Source organism: Equus przewalskii, chromosome 23, assembly GCF_037783145.1.
Source record: "Equus przewalskii isolate Varuska chromosome 23, EquPr2, whole genome shotgun sequence".
NCBI lineage: Eukaryota > Metazoa > Chordata > Mammalia > Perissodactyla > Equidae > Equus > Equus przewalskii.
In genome coordinates, this window is record NC_091853.1 from 2565517 (window position 1) to 2586213 (window position 20697).

Below are 20697 nucleotides of genomic sequence, written 5' to 3' on the forward strand. Positions count from 1 at the left end.
TTCACTGGAATTTTTAAGTTACCAAATCAAACACATGCTCATTTTAGAAAACTCAATATAGATATCTACAAAGTTAAAGCAAACATTCCTCTCTTGACCAAATTCTAACTGGATCAATGATTTAAACATAACAAACTATCAAAGTTCTAGAAGAATTTATGATCTGTGGCAAGTAAAGCCATTTTAAGAACAAAATCCAGAAGCCATTAAGAAACAAAATTAGAGCCAGTCCTGATGGCCTAGGTTAAAGTTCAGTGCTCACTGGTTTGGTGACCTGGGTTCATTTCCCATTCGAGGAACCATATCACTCGTCTGTCAGTTGCCATGCTGTGGTGACGGCTCACATAGAAGAACTAGAATGATGTGCAACTAGGAGATACTATACACTGGGGCTTTGGGGGGAGGAGTGAGAAAGAAAATTTATCTGACCGTATAAACATTTCAAAAAACTGCATGGGAGAAAATCCCATAAATGAAGGCAAAAGACAAATGACAAACTGGAAAGATGTATTTGCAAAGCAAATGGTCAGAAGTTAAACTTCCTCAATTATCAAAGAATTTATACAAGTCAGTATGAAAAAGATGACTAACACAGGAGGAAAAGGGTCAAAAGAAACTAATTTTGGCAGAAAATGGTACACAATGGGCCAGAAAACAAATGAGAAGATGGACAACCTCACTCATAATTAAATAAATGCAAATAACCAAAACTACAATGAATAAAGATAAGATTTTTTTTCACCAATCTGATTGACAAATATAGATGTTTAATGACACCTGGTTCTGCAAGCCTGAGGGGAAAATGAGCATGTTCATAAATCATTGGTGGAAATCTACACTGGCGCATTCTTTCTGGAGGATAACTTGACAATATCTGCCTGAATTAAAAATATCCATCTCCATTCATTGGTAATCCCTCTGCCATAAATTTATCCAGTACATACAACTCCAAGCGTTTAGAATGTTTATTGCTACATTGTTTTGCAACTGGAAACATCAGTATTCAAAAGTAGGGGACAGGTTAACAAAATTACAGCAAATCCATATGATGGAATAAGAATGTCTCTGTGAAAAGAATAAGGTAGTTCTGTGTCCTCAAGAATCAGAAGAACAAGTAGGAGTACAATGAGTAACATTTTTACAAGAACCAATAAGTAGATGCATATATGATGTGAACATTAGCATTAAAACATTTTTCTGGAATGAATTACAGGAAACTGTTATCAGTGGGATGGGAACTGGTATGAAGGAAAGGAAAGAAGCTTTCACTTTCATTTTGTATCTTTTACTCATTAAAATTTTTGTCTTATACACGTTTCATGTATGACACTTAAAAGATTGTCAGCAGGACTTTCCTTTTCTCTACTTCCCCCAACAGCAATGCCCAAAGATACTTTTTACTTTCAGGGGTTTTTTATATGTGTATAAGAAAGGTGCAAATATGCATCTTTGCATATGCACAATTATAATTTTTTGTTACAAAAATGGGATTATATATAGTTCTGCACTTTGCTTTTCCTGTTTATATCTCATTCACATCTTTCCATGTACAGACATACTGCATAAAATTTCCCAGCAAGAATATGCTATAACTTATTTACCCTTTCTTTTCTTAGGTTCCTTCCTTTTTTTTTTTTTTTTTGCCTCTACAATGACTATTTGCATAATTTATTTGTGTATGTGTGTGTTTTGTAGGGTCAATCCCCAAAGTGGAATTCTAGTTAAAAATGTAGCTGACAGAAACACAGGAGGTCAAGCCAAACCATGCAAGTCATTTAAGGCCTCTGCTCTTATCACATCTTTTACCTTCCACTGGACAAATACAAGTCACATGGCCAACCCAAAGTGGATAGGGTGGGAGAGTTACACTCTGCCCACCATTCAATCATGTCAAGGACAGAGAAGGAAGGAAGACTTTTGGATATATGTACAATCTAGTTTAGTCTGTCAAATTACTGAAACGGATATCTGTAATTTTGGTTTTGTCTTTTTCTTTAATGATATTAATTTCTTTAGTAGATGCTATTCAGTGCCTCACCTATATCCCCTTAACGTTCACCTCTACGAGCCAAAGCTGCTTTCTGTGAGCACCCACAACTCTGCCAGAGGACTTCAGCCCAGCAAGGGGGACAAGGAGGAAGTGCTGGAAAGTTAATGTCCTGGAAGTAGCTCTGCCAAAGATGGGAGGAGAGTTGAGGGGTAAATGTTCCAGATTCCTCAAGTCTCAATTGGGATGATGCAGGCATTCCTACCCAGTCTCCCAGAATCCCATGAGGATTGAGTGCCCTTGGCAGGAAACGGTAGCTGCCCTGAAAATGCATTCTTTGTTGACTTCCTTCCTCTCCCTGTCACAGTTCCCACTCCCCTCCCGGTGTTTCCTGGGACCACCTCCCCAACAAAGAGCTTGACCTCAAACTCTTGTTTCAGGGTATGTTTCTTGGAGAACTAAGATTGCTGTACTCCAAAGGTTCACAAATTAATCTCTTGTGTGTTGAGAGTTGGGTGTAAAAATACCTAGAACCTATGTACAGGGAACCTAATTTAGTAGATCAAGGGGAAGGCTCCAAAGCAGTACTTTAAAAAAATGTTCCAGTCAGCATAACGGCAGAGTGAGTTCTCCCCGTAAACTCTCCCCTCTAAGATACAAGAAAATGGGCATTCATATTCCAGCAGAGGACATCCACACAACACAAAAGACATCTGAGAGACCCATGGAGCCATATGTCAGAAGATGGAGGTGCTGGAGCCACACACCCCCCAACAAGGAAGTGGAATGAGGTAAAAGAAATCTTTCCTTCCTTCCCAAAGGGCAGTGACCCAGGGACTGTGCATGGCTCTGAGGGGAAAGGGGGGAGGGGGCAGCCCTCTGTGGGAACACCATTGCTCTCCAAGGTCCCTCACAGCCTGACGGAAAGCCCCATACAAAGGTAGCTATTGGGATGTCCTTATCAAGCTAACACCCCAGGAGAGCAGATAGCAAGGGCAGAGTGAGAAGCCCCCAAGATTGTACAAGAGGAAGAAAGCGCCACTCCCCCGTGCCTGGGGCCCCAGTTCAGCACCTGGGAGCTGTGCCACGGATCACAGGAGGCTCAGAATATGCAGTTCTTGACCCCCCACCCAGTGGCAGCAGGTGGAAGCAGCGATCAAATACTACCACATGTGGAAGCACAAATCCACGCCATTTAGCAGTACAAAAAAATATATTAAATATATTAAATCTCCAAACCAGAAGGAAAATGATAAGTACCCAGAAACCAATCCTGAAGGCACAGAAATCTATAATCTAAATGACAGAGAATTCAAAATAGCTATCATAAAAAAACTCAACAAGTTACAAGAAAATGCAGATAGACAGTTCAATGAATTCAGGACCTACTTCACAAAAGAGATTGTAATCAGAAATATTGGAGATGAAAAACACAATGGGTGAGATAAAGAAGAATATGGATTCCCTGAACAAAGAGCTAATGTTATGGAGAAGTGAATCAGCAATATTGAGGACAGAAATATAGAAATGCTTCAGATGGAGGAGTGAGAACTAAGACTAAAAAGAAATGAAGAAATTCTCCAGGAAATATCCTACCCAATTAGGAAATACAACATGAAGATTATAGGTATTTGCAAGGGAGAAGAGAAGGAGAATGGAGCAGAAAGCTTGCTCAAAGAAATAATAGTGGAGAACTTCCCAAACATGGGGAAGGAGCTGGAAATGCAAGTGAAAGAGGACAACACATCTCCTAACTATTTCTATATGTAACTTTTTACATATATAACTATATGTAAAAAGACCTACTACAAGGCGTATAGTAGTGAAGCTGGCAAAAGTCAATGATAAAGAAAAAATACTAAGACCAGCAAGACAGAAAAAAATAACTTAGAAAGGAACCCCTATCAGGCTTTCAGAAATTTGGCAGCAGAAACCTTACAGGCTAGGAGAGAGTGGAATGATACATTCAAAATTCTGAAAGACAATAACTTTCAGCCAAGAATACTCTATCCAGCAAAAATATCCTTCAGATATGATGAAGAAGTGAAAACTTTCCCAGACAAACAAAAGCTAAAGGAATTCATCACCACAAGACCCTGCCTACAAGAAATCCTCAAGAAGGCCCTTATAGCTGAAAAAAAAAGGAGAAAGGGGTTACAAAGCCCTGAGTGGTGGATAAATAGGTAGACAAAATTGGAAAATTGTAACTATCCATCAGAACAGGTTAGCAAACACTCAAGTATCATTAAAGATAAAGGGAAGGGAAACACCAAAAATAAATATAATCTTGTCGTTTTAACCACAAACTCATGAGACAACATGGAATAAGATGCAACAGAAACAGAAACAACTTAGGAGGAGAAGAGGAAAGGGATTGAATCAGCTTAGTCTAAGGAAATAAGAGGTTATCAGAAAATGGACTTATTTCATTTACGAGATTTTTCATACAAACCTCATGGTAACCACTAAACAAGTAGAACAGAGACACCAATAATAAATTGGGAGAAAACTAGGGAAACCAGGATAGAAAACTACCTAACCAAATTGGTAGTCTGAAGCACATGGGACAAGAAACAGAGTAAATGCAGGAGAACTGGAGAATGAGTGATAAGATGGCAGCATTAAGCCCTCAGATATCAATAATTACTCTAAGTGTAAATGGATTGAATTCTCCAATAAAAAGACACAGAGTAGTGGGATGGATTAAAAAAATAAGACCCAACAATATGCTGTATCCAGGAAATGCATCTCAGCTCCAATGACAAACATAGATTCAGAGTGAAGGGATGGAAGACAATACTCCAAGCTAATGGCAAATAAAAGAAAGCCAGAGTTGCCATACTCATATCAGACAAAGTACTCTCCAAGATAAAGCAAGTAAAGAGAGACAAAGAGGGGCAGTATATAGTGATCAAAGGGACACTCCACCAAGAAGACATAATAACACTTAAAAATATCTATGCACCCAACACAGGCACACCAAAGTACATAAAGCAACTATCAACAAACCTAAAAGGAGATAATAAAAACAACATGATAATAGTAGGGGACCTCAACACTTCATTCACATCAATGGACAGATCATCCAGACAGAAAGTCAACAAGGAAACAGTGGAATTAAATGGAAAACTAGACCAAATGGACTTTATAGATATATATGGAACACTCCATCCAAAAACAGCAGAATACACATTCTTCTCAAGCATGCGTGGAGCATTCTCAAGGATAGACAAGCCTCAATAAATTTAGAAGATTGAAATAATAAGAACCATCTTTTCCAACCATAATGCTATGAAATTAGAAATTAACTACAAGAAAAAAGCTAAGAAAGAGACAAAGATCTGGAGACTAAACAACATGCTACTGAACAACCAATGGATCGTTGAAGAAATTAAAAGAGAAATAAAAAATATCTGGAGACAAATGAAAATGAAAACATACCATACCAACTCATCTGGGATGTAGCAAAAGTGGTCCTAAGAGGGAAATTCATTGCAATACAGGCTCACCTTAACAAACAAGAAAAATCCCAAATAAGTAATCTCAAACTACACCTAAAAGAACTAGGAAAAAAAGAACAAAAAAAGCCTCAAGTCAGCAGCAGGAGGAAAATAATAAAAACTAGAACAGAAATAAATGAAATTGAAACAAAAAAGATAGTAGAAAGGATCGATGAAACAAAGAGCTAGTTCTTTGAGAAGATAAACAAAATGGGCAAACCCTTAGCCAGACTTACAAAGAAAAAAGAGAAGGGTCAAATAAATAAAATTGGAAATGAAAGAGGAGAAATTACAACAGGTACCACAGAAATACAAAAGATTATAAGAGAATACTATGAAAAACTATATGCCAACAAATTGGGCAATCTAGCAGAAATGGATAAATTCTTAGACTCTTACAACCTCCCAAAGCTGAATCAAGAAGAAATAGACAATCTGAATAGACCAATCACAAGAGATTGAAATAGTAATCAAAAACCTCCCAAAAAAGAAAAGTCCAGGACCAGATTGCTTCCCTGGGGAATTCTACCAAACATTCAAAGAAGATTTACTACCTGTGGCCAAGTGGTTCCGCTTTGGCAGCCCAGGGTTCTGTGGATTCAGATCCTGGGCACGGATATGGCACCGCTTATTAGGCTATTCTGAGGCAGTGTCCCACATAGCACAACCAGAGGCACTCACAGCTAGAATATACAACTATGTACTGGGGGACTTTGGGGACAAGAAGGAAAACAAAAGAAGATTGGCAACAAATGTTAACTCAGGTGCCAATCTTTAAAAAAAAAAAAAAGATTTAATACCTGTCCTTCTCAAACTATTCCAAAAAATAAGGGAAGGTGGAGCACTTCCTAACACATTGTATGAGGCCAACATCACCCTGATACCAAAGCCTGACAAGGACAACACAAAAAAGGAAAACTACAGGCCAATATTGTTGATGAACATAGAGGCAAAAATTCTCAGCAAAATATTGGCAACCTGAATACAGCAATACATCAAAACGATCATACACCAAGATCAAGTGGGATCTATACCAGGGACACAGGGATGGTTCAACACCTGCAAATCAATCAATGTGATACACCACATTTACAAAATGAGGAATAAAAACCAGATGATCATCTCTACAGACACGGAGAAAGCATTTGACATGATCCAACAGACATTTATAATAAAAACTCTTAACAAAATGGGAATAGAAGGAAAGTACCTTAACATAATAAAGGCCATATATGACAAACCTACAGCCAACACATCATACTCAACGGGGAAAAACTGAACACCATCCCTCCAAGAACGGGAACAAGACAAGGGTACCCACTGTCACTACTCTTATTCAATATTGTACTGGAGGTTTTGGTCAGAGCAATTAGGCAAGAAAGGGAATAAAAGGAATCCAAATAGGAAATGAAGAAGTGAAATTCTTGCTGTTTGCAGATGACATGACTGTATATAGAAAACCCTAAAGAATCCGTCCGAAAACTATTAGAAATAATCAACAACTATAGTAAAGTTGTAGGGTACAAAGTCAACTTACAAAAATCAGTTGCATTTCTATACTCTAATAACAAACTAACAGAACAAGAACTCAAAAATACAATCCCATTTACCATCGCAACAAAAAGAATAAAATATCTAGGCATAAATTTAACCAAGGAGATGAAAGACCTATACAACAAAAACTATAAGACATTACTGACAAAAATCGATGATGACATAAAGAAATGGAGAGATATCCCATGCATATGGATTGGAAGAATAAACACAGTTAAAATGCCCCTACTACCCAAAGTAATCTACGGATTCAGTGCAATCCCAATCAGAATGCCAATGACGCTCTTCACGGAATAGAACAGAGAATCTTAAAATTCATATGGGGCAACAAAAGACCCCAAATAGCTAAAGCAATCCTGAGAAACAAGAACAAAGCTGGAGGCATCACAATCCCCACCTTCAAAATATACTACAAAGCTATAGTAATCAAAACAGCATGGTGCAAAAACAGACACACAGATCAACGGAAGAGAATTGAAAGCCCAGAAATAAAATTGCACATCTATGGACAGCTAATCTTCGACAAAGGTGCTAAGAACGTGTAATGGAGAAAAGAAAGTCTCTACAATAAACGGTGTTGGGAAAACTGGACAGTCACATGCAAAAGAATGAAGGTAGACCATTATCTCACGCCATACACAAAAATAAACTCAAAATAGATTAAAGACTTGAACGTAAGACCTGAAACCATAAAACTTATAGAAGAAAATATAGGTAGTACACTTTTTGACTAAAAAGATCTTTTTGAATACCATGTCTACTCAGGCAAGGGAAATAAAAGGAAAAATAAACAAATGGGACTTCATCAGACTAAAGAGCTTCTGCAAGACAAAGGAAACCAGGATAAAAGCAAAAATACAACCCACCAGCTGGGAGAAAATATTTCAGATCATGTATCTGAAAAGGGGTTAATCTGCATAATCTGTAAAGAACTCACACACTGAACAACAAAAAACCAAACAACCAGGTCAAAAAATTGGCAGAGGATATGAACAGACTTTTCTCCAAAGAAGGTATACAGATGGCCAATAGGCACATGAAAAGATGTTCAACATCACTAATCATCGAGGAAATTCAAATCAAAACTACACTAAGATATCACCTTACACCCATTAAAATGGCTATAATCACGAAGACAAAAAATAACTAACGTTGGAGAGGTTGTGGAGAAAAGGGAACCCTCATACACTGCTGGTGGGAATGCAAACTAGTGCAGCCACTATAGAAAACAGTATGGAGATTTCTCAAAAAGCTAAAAATAGAAATACTGTATGACCCAGCTATCCCACTACTGGGTATCTACCCAAACAACTTGAAATCAACAATTCAAAGAGAATTATACACCCCTATGTTCACTGCAGCACTATTCACAATAGCTAAGACGTGGAAGCAACCCAAGTGCCCATCAACTGATGATTGGATAAAGAAGATGTGGTATATATAGATATATACCACAGCCATACTACTCAGGCATAAAAAATACAAAATCGTCCCATTTGCAACAACATGGATGGACCTGGGGGTATTATGTTAAGTGAAATAAGTCAGACAGAGAAAGACAAACACTGCATGATTTCACTTATATGTGGAAGATAAACAAACACACTGACAAAGAGAACAGCTCAGTGGTTCCCAGGGGGAAGGGGGCTGGGGTGGGCGCAAAGGGTGAAGGGGTGCACTTATATGGTGACAGACAAATAATAATGTATAACTGAACTTTCACAATGTTGTAAACTATTATAACCACAAAAAAAATATTCCAGATGATTCTGATACACTTGCCCTAAATGTCCTTTTGGAGATGACTTTAACTTCAGGACAGTTCTTAAATTAAACTGATTGTAACTTCTTATTTTCACACTAAACTACAATAATGGACTCTGGGAAAAGACTTGGAAAGAAATGAACCAAATATAAGATGGTTCTTCTTTAGAGAAAGCATAAAGTTCACTCTTGACCTTCCTGCCTGGCTTGCATCCTTATCAACTCTGTCTGAGCTCACTTTTACTTCTTGCCAGTTATTTTCCAGGAATACAAATATATTACCACGCTATTATCTTGGACTAGAAGGATATCCAATAACTCAATCCCTTATAACAGGGTCTCTGAGTCTAGCCAGTAATGGGAAGTCATTACTGCTCCTAGGGGGAAAGGGACAAGGAGAGGAAATGGCATTATGAGTGAGAATCAGAATGCCTCTCCTCCATATGTCTCTGCTTTTACCAGAGATGTGACATGAGGGCAGGTATAGGGGGTTAAATGGTGGCTCCAAAAAGATATTTCCCAGTCCTAATCCTGGTTACCTATAAATGTGACCTTATTTGGAAATAGCATCTTTGAAAACATTTTTAAGCATCTCAGGATGAGATCATCCTGAATTTAGGGTGGACGCCAATGACTGGTGTCCTTATAAGAGAAAAGAGTAGGAGATTTGAAACACAGAAACACACAGGGGAAAGGCCATGTGAAAATGAGGCAGAAATTGGAATGATGTGTCTACAAGCCAAGGAATGCCAAGGATTGCCAGCAGCCACCAGAAGTGAGGAGAGAGCATGGAACAGAGCCTCCCTAGAGCCCCCGGAAGGAACCAGCCCTGTGACACCTTGATTTCAGACATCTGCCTCCAGAACTGTGAGAGAAAATACACAATTTGTAGAAATTTGTTATGACAGCCTTAGGAAACTAAGACAGCAGGGAAGGAATGGGGAAGAAGTACCCTGGCCTCTCTCTTCTCCTGCCCTCTCACCTCCTGCCAGTGCTTCCCATGGGCCAAACTCAAACGGCCCGGAGGCACAGAAGATGCAGTCTGCAGAAAAGGGTATAGAGTGGATGGGGTGGGGGCGGAGGAGCGGTAAGAGAGTATGAGCACCAAACTGAGAATGTGAGCACCATAAATGAAATAAAAACTATTATAAGCAATAATTATTTTAAACAAGGTGACAAATGGAAGCATAGCCGGGATAGCTGGCAGAGTGCTTCAGAGAACACATAGACGTAAAGGCTAGAAGTAATTCCTTTGCTGTTGGGCTGCATTCAATCACAAAGGTTAAAGAGATCATAGGGCTCGTCCAGCCCAGGGTCTTCTCATTCTGTTCACAAAGAAGCAAGCTCAGAGAGCTGGTGACTTGCCCCCTGCACAGTGAGTCAGTGAAAGAATTGGGCCTGAACCTCGATCCGCTGCCCGAGTCCTGGCTGGTTTTCCCTTTATAGTTGGACTGTTTCCTCATCTAGAGAGATTTCTTTCAGTTAAGAACTCCAACCCAGTGTTTTAACTTTCTCTGGTTTTGAGATATTTTCAGAAATAGCTCTTTTTTTCAGATGGCCTCTCAAGCAGAGCTCAACACAATACCACAGGAAGTAGGGCCCCATCTTCCCAGGAGAGAGGGTGCTTTCCAGAGGACCAGACCATGAGGCATCCAGGGCTCTGGCTGGACTCAGGCATGCTTTAGGGCACCTATGTAGCTGCCCACACTCTCTGAGTCATTGATTGAGCACACGTGCATCAAGCACATAATTGATGCCAGGCCTGGTGCTAGCAAAGGGGATGCGACACTGAGTCAGACACAGTCCTGGCCCTCAAGGGCTCACAGTCCAGCAGAGATGATCAAGCAAATGCACGTGCTGGGGGTATAGATGCAGCAAGTGTCCACCCCACCCAGCTTGGGATTCGGGGAGGCAGCTGAGCTTTGGAGAGTATAGAAGGCTGCTTTTTCCTCTAGCACCACAGAAGCTCATGGACAGAATTTTCCTCATCCTACAGTGTTTGTTTTTTAAAAACAGACTTTATTTTTTAGAGCAGTTTTAGGTTCACAGCAAAATTGAGCAGAAAGTACAGAAAGTTCCCCTATGCCCTTCTCCCCATACGTATATAACCTCCCCCGCTATCCACATCCTGCATTAGATGATCTGTTTATCACATCCAAGAACCTACACTGACATGTCATTATTACCCAAAGTCCCTAGTTTACAGTAGGGTTCATTCTTGGTGTACATTCTGTGGGTTTGGACAAATGCATAATGACATGTTTTCATCATTACAGTATCATACTGAATAGTTTCATTGCCTTAAAAGTCCTCTGTGTTCTGCCTTTTCACCCCTCCCTAACCCCCAACCCGTGGCACCCGCTGATCTTTACTGTCTCCATAGTTTTTGCCTTTTCCAGAATGTCATATACTTAGAATCATACAGTATGTAGCCTTGTCAGATTGGCTTCTTTCACTTAGCAATATGCATTTAAGCTTCCTCTATGTCTTTTCATGGTTTGAGAGCTCATTTCTTTTTAGCACTGAATAGTATTCCAATGTCTGGATGTGCCACAATTTATCCATTCACCTACTGAAGGACATCTTGCTTGCTTCTAAGTTTTGGCAATTATGAATAAAGCTGTTACAAACATCCATGTGCAGATTTTTGTGTGCACGTAAGTTTTCAACTCTTTTGGATAAATACTGAGGAGTACAATTGCTGGAATCAATGGAAAAGCTATGTTTAGTTCTGTAAGAGACCACCAAGCTTCAAAAGTGCCTGTACTATAGTGTATTCTTGACATGACTTAATCTCGTGCCCAGCAGCACGTAAATGAGGTATACTTTTAGAGATTCCAGAAACTTCTCCTGCTCAGCCAATTTCTTCCCTCTAATTGGAAGATGCCTCTCCCTCTGCCCTTATGTTTCATTTTCTTAGTTTGAGTCTTTGAACTCTGTCAAAATCCAAACCCCTATTTGATTGGTAACAATTGTCATTGTCATCTATTATCAATTACGTATACCTTGAATAGGAACAAACATTCTAAGAGTGCCTTGGTAAAGCAAAATGGAGTGAAGGTTAAGGGAAAGGACAACAGTGTATATAACTGGCCTATAAACTTCCTCTCCCAGGAGTATTTGCCGTATCCCCGGGGGAGGGATCTGTCCTGTTTAATCTAATAAGCGGAGAAGCAGCTAACAGTCACCAGGCGCTGAACTGGAACTGGGGATACAAAGGTGAAGAGGAGCAGTCTGTGTCCTTGAGGAGCTCACCACTCAGGCACGTACAAACACAACTTCAATGTAACAGGATAAGGACTATAATCGCAAAAACCGTTTATCCTTGATTTTCAAATAGTGTGCCTGGTCATCAACTGATGTGTCAAGTCATGTGTTGCAATCTTTGATGCAGACAACATGGTTTGCTCGGATAGAGTCGTGGAAGCTCAGAGGGGAGCATGCCTGACTCAGCCTGGAGAGTCTGAGGAGCCTTCAGAGAGGAAGCAGAGTGCTGTTGAATACTCAACAAGATACATGACTTTTCGCGGTGCAGGGAAGAGGCAAAGCGATTAAGGCAGACAGGGCAGCGTGTGCAAAGCTGCGGAAGTGGGGAAGACAGTGGTCTGTTTGGGGCAAGAGCAAGTGGTTCGGTGTGGCCAGAGGAAAAGGCACCTGTGCTCGGGCCGGAGACAAGGGGCGGGAGGAGACGGGACAAAAGGGAGGCGGGAGGCGACATGTGAAGGACTTTCACGTCCTGAGCAGGAAGTTGACCTCAGACAGTAAGCCTGTGTCGTCCAGTAGGACAGCCACTAACCACATATGGCTCTTGAGTACATGAAATGTGGGTAGTGCAACTGAGGGGCAGAATTTTTTATTTATTTAATTTTATTCATGTAAATTTAAAAATGAAAGTAGCCTAAGATAGATAGGTAGGTAGGTAGGTAGATAGATAAATAGATTACATGTTGAAATGATAATATTTTAGATACATTGGATTAAATAAAATATATTATTAAAATTAATTTCACCTGTTTCTTTTCACTTTTTTTAAATGAGGCTACTAGAACCTTTAAAATTACATGTTTCAGCTCATGTTATATTTCTGTGAGAGAGTGCTGCTACAGGCAATTGGGAGCCCTTGAGAGTTTTTGTGCAGGAAAAGGATGCGATCAGGTTGGGGTTTTATAATTACAGCTGTGATAGCAGAGTGAAGGATGGCTTGTGGCAGAGTGCACCTAAGGAGGTAAGGCGACCAGTTAGGAGGCTATTGCTATAGTTGCTTAAGAGCCAATGAGGACCTAAAAGGGGCAGTAGAGATGGAATGGAGGAGTTCCAATGAAAAGACATTTAGGAGGGGAAATGGGGACCACTTAGTGATGGATTGGCTGTGGGGGTGTGTTGTACAATAAAGAATTTGGCTTTTGTCCCTGGTTCCTGGGAAGTAACCTCTAAACCCTTGGAGTTTCCTGAGTCATAGGAGTGTCTTTGTTACTCTTTGTGGGCCCCTTCCACCACACCTGAGTTTATGCTAATAAGGTGATTAGCCCCTATGGTGGGCCCCTAGATAGTTTCAGGATGTGATTGGAAGGTTGGGGTTTTGAGCCCAGTGATATCTGCTGGACCTCCCTGCCTCGGGGAGGGGAGCAGGGGTTGGAGATTGAGTTCAATCACATGGCCAATGACTCAAGCAATCACGCCTATATAATGAAACCCTAATAAAAACTGTGGATGTTAAGGCTCAAGTGAGCTTCCTGACACACATTGCTGTGCTGGGAGGGTGATGCATCCTAAGGGCACAGAAACTTCCCTTTTGGGACCCTCCCAGACCTTGTTCTTCTTTGGGTTGGTCCTGATTTGTATCCTTTCTAATAAACTGTAATCAGAAGTATAGCACTTTCCTGAGTTCTGTGAGTCATTCTAGCAAATTATCAAACCTGAAGGGATCATAGGAAACCCCCAAATTTGTGGCCAGTCGGTCAGAAGTGCAGGTGGCCTGGCAACCCCCAGGTTGTGTCTGGCATCTGAAGTGAGGGCAGTCTTATAAAGGAATATGACCTTAACCTGTGAAATTTGACCTAACTCTGTCTAGCTAGTGTCAGGATCGTATTCCAGGGTGCAAGAGAGCAAGTCAAGGATGATTTTACAGTTTCTAGATTAAAAATATAAGGAACCCAATAGGAGATGCAGGTCTGAGTCAGAGCAGAAGATGGATTTGGTGCTATGTCTGTCAATTTTGAGGAGTCTGTTGTCTTCAGGGTTGAGACGTCTAGGAATCTGCACAGTTGAAGTCCAGGAGGGAGTCTGGGCTGGACACAAAGATTTAGGAGTGCTCCATATGCAGGATGTTGAAATAGGGATCTTTCTGCCTTAGTGTCCTCTAAAGCCCCTGCTTTCCCCATGCACTTCCCTCCCGCTCCTCAGATCTTCCTGTGCCTTTGCCTTTTCTACCGAATCTCCACCCAAAAGTTATTCCGTCCTCTTCACGCTCCTCACACTCTGGCCTGAAGTGGCCTCCAGAACGGTCGTCCTACCCGTGCTGAGTCAATGATCTGGGGAGGCTGGATGGCGAGGTGGCCCTAAGCACACTCCCCGACCGGCGTGCAGTTCGCCTTCCGCTCTCCCCCATTTCCATCTGACGATCTGCCTGCGTGACTCTTGCCCTTCCTCCCTCTTCTTCTGGATGGAGCGGGCACAGCTGTGACCCTTCGCAGGTTAAGTTTGTCTTATTACTCATACATAACAAACACGATGGGTTAGTTCATCTTTTTAAATGCCAAAGACATTCTTTTTTTCCCCAACAAATATTTGAGCACCCAGCATGTGCTTAGTGTTAAGGTTGTGAAGATCAAAAGACATGTTTGCTACCCTCAAGGAGTTTATAGTCTGAGGGAATTCGAACACTTGCATTCTAACCAAGTTCTTTTGATCATGTGATTATGTGTAAATTGTAATTGAGGAGGTTACCTGATATAAATCCATTTTATAAGCTGACAGGGATTAGCATATTCAAGACGAGCCCTGGGCCTTTTGCTGTCTTCTCAAGAATTTGTCCATAGAAGAAACTGGATTTCAGAAAATCAAATATTTCTTCTTTTTTGGCATTTAAATTGACACAACACATTTAGTTGTTTTTTTTTTTTTTTTTTTTTTGCGGGCGGGGAAGTTCATATCCTTTCTTTATATATATATACACACACTTTCCCTTTGTGTAGCTTTTCTTACACAACCCCCTTTTCCCTTGCTCTGAAACTTCTGTGAATATGGATAAGTGGTCTAGAGAAAGAGGAAGAATTATTCTCAGACAAGCTCCGTGAGAGGAGATGCAAACAGATCTGTAGGAGTTCCAAAGACGGCCACTTGGGTTGAAGGACAATGTAGGAAGTGGCCTTATTCCCTTGCTGCTTTGGACCATTCAAAACCTGGCAGCTTTGACATCTCCTGGGAGCCTGTTAGAAATGGAGAATCTTAGGCCCCACCAAGACCTACTGAATTAGAATTTGCATTTTTAACAAGATACTTAGGTTATTCAAATGCACAATAAAGTTTGAGAAGCACTGCTCAGAATTTCACGTGGAACTTTGTGAATTGCTATTATTATGCAAGGGAAATCAGATTTCAATCCCATTGGAAACACTGCTTGCTAAAGACTCTTGATGTGGTGATAAGCATTTTTAACGAGCTGATGTAAAGAAGAGTCCACCTCTGACTCAAGTACGTTCTCCCACAAGATATGGAGAAGAATCTTGAAAGAGGGACCTCTGCTCAGCACAGCTGAACAAAGGTGGGCTGTGTGTTGGGGGTGGGCTTGAGCAATGTGAGCTCAGTTTGTTGGTGCTCCAACATATTGGAATGGAGGTTGGGGAAGAAACGTGGTCCCATGAGTGGCAAGGCCCACCCATCACTACCTCAACGTCAGGACTGTTTTAGAGCCCAATATGCCCCTCTCTCAGTAGTTTAAGAAAGCCACTTTCCCTGGATTCAGCATTCAGACTTTCCCTCCTTGGGTTTCAGCTCTTGGGGTTTTGCCTGGGATTGAGATGTGTGCCTTCTTTTGAGTTCAGTGCCTTTAGACTTGGGCCGTAGTGGTTTGGTGTGTCATATGGAACTTGATCACGTGGTAGTTACTCATAGTCACCCTGGGGAACCAGGAGCTCGTGGAAAGTGCACTGGTTAAGAAGCATGGGTTGTAGTTCCTTGCTATGCCCCTGTGTTAATTTCCTGTGGCTGCACTAACACATTACCACAAATTTAAAGGCTAAAAACAACAGAAATTTATTCTCTCACAGTTCTGGAGGCCAGAAGTTGGAATCAACCTGTCTGCAGGGCCGGGCTCGCTCCAAGGGCTCTGGGGAGGAACTCTTCCTTGACTCTTCCTTTCCGGTGGTATTCGCCAGGTATTCTTTGACTTTTGGCTGCATAACTCCAATCTCCACCTCTGTTGTTAGATGTCCTCCTCTAGCTCTCTGTGTCGTCTCCTCTCTGTCTTTTATAAGGATGTTTGTCTTCGGATTTAGGACCCACCCTGGTAATCCAGGATGATCTCATCTTGAGATCCCTAACTTCATTATATCTTCGAAGATTCTTTTTCCAAATAAGGTTGCATTTACAGGTTCTGGGGGTTAGAACACAGACATCTTTTTGAGGGGGGCCACCATGCAACCCACCTCAGACCCTAACAAGCTGTGTGGCTCTGAACAGGACCCCCAAGTCTCAGGTTTCTCATCTATAAAATGAGACCTCTATTCACTATAGTGCTAATATTTTCTGACTCCAAGAGTCTTTTACTCAAGTGCTTCATTCCTAGGTAGAATAGGACAATTAAAGGAAATATTCGCCAGTGGCTTTCCTTTGTTTGTTCTGTTTTTCAAGAAACATCATCTTTACGATCTGCCACTTTCACGTTAATTAATTCAGGAAATATTTGACCAGGACACCATACCCAGCAAGGTGTAGGAATACAGTGATAAACAAATGAAATAAGATGCCTGTCCTCATGGAGCTTATATTCTCTCCTACTAGACGAGAGAGGCAGTAAAGAAGTAACAAGTAAATACCCCAACTAATTAGGTAGCATTACATGCCATGAAGGTAATAGATAGGGTAATGGATAGAGGAACCAGACAGGCTGACCAGGAAGTCTTCTCTAAGGAAGGGACATTTAAGCTGAGATATTAAAAATGAAAAGGAGCCAAGAATAAGGTTGTTCAAGAAACTGAAAGGAGGCTGGGGTGACTGGAATAGATTTTTTTGAAGCTTCCATGTGAAAAATGAATTATGGAGGACAAAAGTAACAGCGTATGTGAAAAAGCCTGAAGGATTTTAGCTGACAACATGTCGGTAGTGTAACGTGACTGCCACGGAAGTCCAGATGTTCTTCGACTTCCCTGGCAGAAGTCTGGTCTCCGGCTCAGAGAACATGGTAATTTTATGCTGCCCTGTCCTGCTGAGAACACACCCAGAGCACCACGTTCCGTTCTGGGCACTGTGAGTGGTCCAAGTAAAACTAGGTCAATTAAAGACCATCTTCGGACTGTGTCATGTTTAAAAGAAATCCAAATCTCGCCCCAAATGACTTTAACAATAATGTACATCTTCACTCTAGGTTTTCTTGAAGTTGTAACACAGATGTTTAAATGGAGTATCAGAAAGAAAAATTCCTAAAAAGTCTCTATAGACATCTCTCTTGACAAACTTCCGCATTTGTGCCAGCCTCTCAGCTTCTCTTCTCCGTGTCGCTGTCCTTTCATACCCTCCAACCCAGTCCTGCCTCACTCAAGACCCCCTTCAAAAAGCCTGAGCTGTCCGTGTCTGCCTCTTCCCACTTGCTACTGGTGAGTACATTTCCCTCTCCGAATTCCCCTCTCACAACAAGTAGCCTGCCCACCACAAATAAAACCTTTCATCTCATTACATATACTTTAAGATGGCTGTGGAGGATAAATACAAGAGATATTTAAAGGTAAAATCAACTGGACTCAGTGATTGATCAGCTAATCATAACATTCTCTAAGATTTATTTCATCCTTACTGTGTGTCACGGCCTGTGCTACTCTATGAAGCAGATAATGTTCTTATCCTCATTCAAAAATGGGGAAACCAAGGCTCAGAAAGGCTACATACTTGCCTAAATTCACAGAGCTGGAAAGTGCCAAAGATGGGATTTGAATCCATGACATCTGACTCTGGGGAACAGACATTCCACCTCTGTGCTGGCGTGAGAGAAGTCTGCAATGACTCCTGGGACACAGGTTGACTCACCAGGATTTGGTGAGGCCAAATAGGTGAAGGGCAGGCCTTTTGTTTTGGGGTGACATGGGTAACACTAAGTTACTATTACTCCTTTGTTAAAACTCCCAGTTTATTTCTAAGGTTAAATGTAAAAATTGCTTCTTTTCTATTTTCCTGCCTTCTTTGTTCTACCTTCATAGTAACTGTTAACTCCAGTTTTTAGAATTCAACATATCAAATTTTTCCTGAAGAGATATAAAATGATAGATGGAGCCTGCCCAAAGCAGTTCAAAGCAGAAATGAAGCACTGACAGCTTCATAGCTTTGCCTGGTCTCTTCGGCCAGCTTCCATCCTTAGCAATTAGAGTTGACGGCTTGGGAGCACAGTCTGGGGCCCAAGAGGGTCCAGACTCTGTGTGTCTGATGCAGACTAACGGGGTAGTGCCCAAATGCTCCCAGCGCCCTCAGTCCGTTAGGGTCTTGGTAGAGACGCCTATGACTGGGAAGAACCCCTGCTCCCTTCCTCTTGGGGGAAAACAGATGGCCCCACCCATGTCAATCTGACAATCGCTGGGTGCTCCGGGTCATGAAGTTTACCTGAGACCTTTCCCTAACAGCTTCTCTCCATGGCCATGTGTGAGCAGCTTCTGGACAAGTTTCTTATTCATAGAATGATAAGCAAGCAAGGAGCCCCCCAGAATCCGTCTCCCTGGAGAGCAGGCACGGCCTTTGATGCCACACCGTCGCCCTTGCTGGTCTGTCCTCTCACCTCCTCATCCTGCACCAAGGCTCCCTTTGCCCTCCATGGCACAGTCCCAATCTATTTTTCATTTTTGAGGCCTGGTTTCTGAAAATGTCACAGGCCTGACTCACAAAAGAGACAGTTTTAGAATGCTTTGTGGTCATTCTCCAGACCAAAAGACTGGGTTTCTAGGACACACAAATCAGGGCCAGCAAGAGTTTTATTTTGCTGCCTTCTGTGCAGCTCCCCCACAGGGCTGCTTGGACTCATCAGTCACAGACAGCGCATTTGTGTCACCAAAATAAAGTCACTGATGCTCACATTCCGTCATCCATGCAGCAGTTTGCCCTGCGGGTCCCTTTGATGTTAGAAGGGCCTTCTGTCCTGGAGCCAGAGAGACTTTGGCTCCAGTTTTCTTTCTTCTGACAGATGCAAAAATCTCTCCTCCTCTGTCTGCCAAGGCTGCCCATCTCTCTCTCCCACCTCACAGACTGGGAGAAAGCAGCCAAGAGCGGAAGTGCACAAACATACACCCTTCATCAGTCCTTCCCAGCAGAACTTGATTTTTCCCAGGTGTCACCCACCACTCTCCAGGCATCAATCATGACTCAGAGGACAGTGAATGCCAGTCTAGTCCTTATTCATTTAAGCCAATCAGAACACCGCAGATGTGTGTTCCAGCAAATTCAGGCTAGCAGGAGGGACTTGTATCACATGCTTAGAGGAATGGCTTCTCTGTCTTTCCTCTTGGGTGTGAGCAAAGAAACACACGGCCTCATCTGCTGACCACAAAGGGCATTAGCCTTAGGATGAAGCTTAAACTTGCATGGCAAAGAGGAGAGATCGAAAGAGGCCGTTGATAACACATTTAAGCCACTGAAGCAACCAACCATTATGGCCTGTTCTACATTTTGTAGTCTAATCAATTTGCTTATTGTTCTTGCCAGTTTGTGTCAAGGTTTCTGGGTCTTTTGCAGCCAAAGCGTCCCATACCACCCTGGACTTCAATCTTCTCTCCCTCAGGAAATCCCGTCACTATCTTGTCAGTCATTCAAGTCAGAGATGTAGGAAGCAGATTTGTTTTTCCTTTTCCTGCACCATCTCCAAAATTTAATAAATCAGCAAGTCTACTTGCTTTAACCTCCAAAATATATTCATAATCCATCCCAAATCTCCATCTCTGAGGCCACCATCTTATTCCATTGTCTCTCACATAAAATCTGCAATAGACTTCTGCGTTCCCTCCGCCCACTCTGGCCTTCCTATAATCTGTTATCCATGCAGAAGTCAGAATGAGCTTTTGAAAACACAGGTCATGTTATTCATCTGTTTGAAACTTTCTAATGGTTTCTCACTTTGACAAAATATCCAAATGTCTCATTGATTCAGTTACGGAAAGACTACATCTCTATAATAAAGATCTCAAAATACAATGACTTCAGGAAGATAGAGGTTTATTTCTGGTTCACATTAACAGTCCCGGCTGGCAGGACAATTCTGTTCCACAGGGTCATTCAGAGACCCGGGTTCCTTCCATCTTCTTGCTCCACCCTCCCTTAGACTAGCCTATTGTCTTTACTTTATGGTTGTCACTCAAAGGAAGGGAGAAGAGAGGGAGTTAAAGACAAGCATTTTCCTTTCAATCAAGCGAGGTAGGTATTACACACATATCCTCTACTTATATTCCATTGGCAATAACTTTGGTGGCATGGCCACACCTCACAACAAAGAAAGCTGGGAAACTTAGTGTTTGGCTGGGTGTTCAGATAAAAGTTGTAATTTACCAAGGAAGAAACAGAGAATCAATTGGAGGAGGATGACTAGTAGTGTGCCGTACTTATTATGGCCTTCAAGGCCTAAATGATCTGGACCCTGCAGCACCCCCAACATCTCCTACCTCCTTCCTAGTTCACTAATCTGAGCCACAGTGGCTTCCTTTC